Genomic DNA, 4,149 nt, shown 5'->3' with positions numbered 1-4,149 from the left:
AAATGCATAAAGTTCGGTCGTGCGGGGAACACTAGGCTACTTCATTGACCTTGCTTGTAGTTGTCAAAAGGTTTGTTCGCCCTGCAAAAAACATCAAACGCTCTGGCAATTTGCAGCAAGACATTCGCAGCAGAAGCACTTAACAAAATGGCGCAGAGTAATTTTCTTTGCGTTTAGATAAGGCTGAATGTAGGCACATGACTTATCTACCAGTGATTCCATTTAGATGCAGAAGAGATTTTGTCTGTGTTAAGAAAACAGACCACATTTCTACTTCACAAGCATATAGTGCTGATAACGTACAATGACTGTTAATGGGAGTCAGTGGTTATCATTAAAATGCCTTCGGGTTTATCGAGATTGCCTGAAATGTGTGATTTGTCAACTTTAGCTGTAACATGAATCCTAATCAGCAGTCTCTGTGTGTACCATCCGATGCCTTATACTTTCAAACTTATTGTATGGACAATGCACACTTTTTTCATAAATTTGTTTTAACGTAAGACTATTTATACTGTGTATTCTCACAGCCTATATCCTGGCTCTTTAGATTCGTACTTCAGCCCCAAAGATCTGTTCCCTCCATGTACTGGGTTCAGACACGAGTCATCAAATGTTTTGTGGTCCGTATCTGATGCTTAGGCTTACACTCGTTCATGTATATAAAAAGGCAAAAAAAATGAAAAAAAATACCTAATATGCTGGATTCTTAAATTAGCTTTACACGTTAAATTTTTTTATATATTTAACTTTGCATTATTTGGAAATAATGTAATGCATATATACCTGATTTATGAGGCTGTCAGGATGGTGGGCTGTGGGCAGACAGCTCTTGAAGATGAATGCAAGGGGAAATGAGGCAGCTCTTTTCAGCCCTTCAATTTCATATGTGACGGTTGTTATCAACAAATGTAAAGGTAACATTTTGCAGATTATTCAGCCAGAATATTAGCATCAGTTTTCTTAAGTCTTTATTTTATTTTTTATTTCCAAATTAACTCCAAGCTTGATGATAGCAAGGCCAGGAGGCAGATGGTCCTTTCCAGTAGGGTGACAAAGCTGGATGTGAACAATTTTCTGTGAGAGAAGAGTCACTTAAGGGGGTGTGTCACGCACAGTGACAAGATGGCGGCTTTGTGTTGAGCTCCGTTCGGACGCGGAGATCTTTTCATTATTACAGCCCTTCTCACCTGAGTCAGAGGGACGAAACCTCCGTTCCAATATTCCTGATGGTCGGAGCAGTATTTGGAGCTGCCCCAACTTCTTCTACGCTTCCTGTGTGACCTGTGGTAACGGCGGTGAATTTCTCCACAGAATCGCGAGCAGCCGCCATTTTGAGCCAGCCAGTTTGTGTCTACTGAACTACTGCTGAGGTAAATACCGGCGTTTTGTTCACACAATGCTCGACAATCATTTTTTTTCTTCTTCTTTCTATTCTTATTATGACTGCTGCTATTCTTGCAAAATGAGTGTTTACATAGTCAGCAATTCCTTCTTTCACTGGCGCATTTTGGTTTGACTGAGCTCCTGCTTTCTTTTTTCATATATCGCTCATGTGGGTGCCTCACATCATTTGTTTGCCTTTGTCCTACTTTATCTACATCGACTTTGCTTAATTTACCTGCACACACTTTCTGAGCAGCTACTTCTTTCAGAAGAAGAATGTGTTTTCATAGCAGATGGGCAGGTTGAGACCTCCATTAAAAGTGATTTATCCTCCTTCTTGGCTTTCCAAGATGGCGAGTTACGTTTCAACCCCTGTCAGAGCTTCATCCTCTGGTACAAAACCTAAGAGAGCTAAAAATGACCCCCTTCACCCATTTTGTCATCTCATAACCCTGTCCTTGATACTATTCTTGACGAGGTGAGGGGTTTGAACTCTTTTATGTCCTCTACTAAGGAGAAGCTTCAACAAATTGAAGATAGTTGGATTACTATGGAGGCGAAGGTGTTTGATATGGAGCAGCACATCAGTGATTTGCATGATGTTTCTACTAAGAATCCTATACTGGAATAGGAAATTCAGCATCTTAAGTTTCACACTGAAAACCTTAAAAATCATAATAGACATAATAATCTTCATCTTTATGGCATGGCAGCAAATTTGTAGGGTCCAGACCTCCTTTTTTTCTTCAGAGGTTCCTGCCTGAGCTCCTTGATCTTCCTCTAGAGCCTTCACTAAATATCCAGCGTGCACATTGTCTTGGTCATATTCAACCGAACTCAATTAGACCTAGAGGAATTATAATGTTATTTCTGGAGTTTATATATCTAATGCGTGTGCTTCAAGCAGCAAAGGTAAAGCATTGCCTTGTATGGTCTGGTCACACAGTTTATCTCTCTCAGGATATCTTCAATGCTACTAATATAAATGCCAGAAGAAAGGAATTTCCAGCCCTTCGCCATCAGGTGAGACAGTTACATATCCGTTATGGCATTTTGCACCCTTGCCTGTGTAAAGTTACTCATGATGGTTCTACTCGCTCATTTGATGATCCTGCTAAATTGAGATCTTTTCTTCAAAGCCTCTCACCGAACTCTGTGGATAGTTCTTTTTTTTTCCGGGGATGGCAGAGGCTTTATTTCCTTAACTTGCAAACTTTGGAACAAAACGCCTTTGCATCTCAAGGCCCAGTCCAAATTTTCTGTTTTAGAAAACAACTCAAAACCTGTCTTTTTTCAACTATGTTGCACAATTAGTTCTATATACTGTTACCTCTAGTGGGCGCCAGAGCTAAGACATCTTTGGGCATTCATGTGCTCTATAAACAATATACATTTTGACAAACATAAAAATTCTATGCCATACCATGTTCTGGCCACATGTTTTTTAAGCAAATTGGATGAAACTATTTCACTTCTACTAGTATCACATTAAACCAAATTATTTGAGGCCGACTGTCCATATAAAATATAGGTCCATATAAAATGAGCAACTGGATTTTATTTTCATACTTTTGTAAGTCAATAGAAGTTTCGCACAAAGAAACGTTCAGTAATTAAACTTATTGAGCGGTTACGTATGACATAATATACCTGTTTTGTCACATGTCCTTTTGATACAGACCACACATTACATGCAACTAGGAATAAAATATCACAATTATGATCATATCAAGGTGTACATAAATAAACACAACATTTTCCTTATTTTGTCCAGCTGACTTTGGGAATGTCGTAATGTTCGGTAAGAGTGTCCAAGTGCAGATTAAAATCCTTTACTCTCTGCTTGTGTGTTTTAGATGCTTTGTTTAAAACCCTTTCCATTTACCGCTTTTCTTGCATTTTTTCAAAAACAATTTATGCGGGTGTTCTCTTATCCAAGGCTGCCTTCTTTTTCTCCTCCTCATTCTTCATGCTTGCCAGGTACTGTTCCATCATCTTCTTTTGTTCCTTTTCCTTTTTCTTCTTCTTCTTGCCTATGGCCACCTCCTTGATCTTCAGCGCCCCCTTCTGCACGCTCTCATATTCAGACATCCTGCAGCATCCAGCGGCGTCTGCCCCAGACAACTACTGTCTGTGTCTCTCTGGATAGTTCTATGCAATGTCTCTAACTCTTTTCTTTTCCGTCTTTAAATCAGATTCCGTATGGCTGTTCAATTTCCTATTTCTTAATATTTCTTCCTCTGCTGTTCCGTCTGTTTTCGGTGCTGCTGCGTCCCTTGCTCACTACGTTCACTCTTTCTCTTTCTGGATTTCTTTCCTTGATCTATCTCTTTTTCTTCCTATTTTCTTTCCTTTATGTATTCTTCATTGTTTGTCCTTTTTTTGGTCATTATTCTGTATGATGCATGTGCTTATTATCGTTACTTGTTGTTGTGCATATTGTTTTCCGTATTTATCTAATAGGTGGTGTTTTTCTGTTTCCAGCTGTTTTCTTGCAGTGTATCCTCTCCATTCATGTAATACCTACCTTTCCTCAAATATAGACGGGGAAGATGGCGGCCGGCTAGGACGCCAGGACGGGAGCTCCGCAGTGACTGCCCCACAGGAATGTGCATTGTCCCCGCTAATGCATTTTCTCCACCCTGCATCATGATACCACCGTAAAAATCTAATTTGCTAACCTCTAAAACCCTCTTAGACCGGCAGAAGCACTAACTTCGAACTCTGTTTTCGCCTCTGCTGACGACTGACCGCTGGATGAGT

The 4,149-nt window shown here is 39.9% G+C and overlaps 1 pseudogene; it reads right to left on the bottom strand.

The window, feature by feature from the left end:
- Positions 1–2,915: 2,915 nt before the first annotated feature.
- LOC144825070 (protein FAM32A pseudogene) lies at positions 2,916–3,508 on the bottom strand (annotated as a pseudogene).
- Between the last annotated feature and the right edge of the window lie 641 nt (positions 3,509–4,149).

This window comes from Lissotriton helveticus, chromosome 3_1 (assembly GCF_964261635.1).
Source record: "Lissotriton helveticus chromosome 3_1, aLisHel1.1, whole genome shotgun sequence".
Lineage (NCBI taxonomy): Eukaryota > Metazoa > Chordata > Amphibia > Caudata > Salamandridae > Lissotriton > Lissotriton helveticus.
The sequence above is the reverse complement of the archived record's forward strand: the minus strand, read 5'-3'. Positions and strand labels throughout refer to the sequence as shown.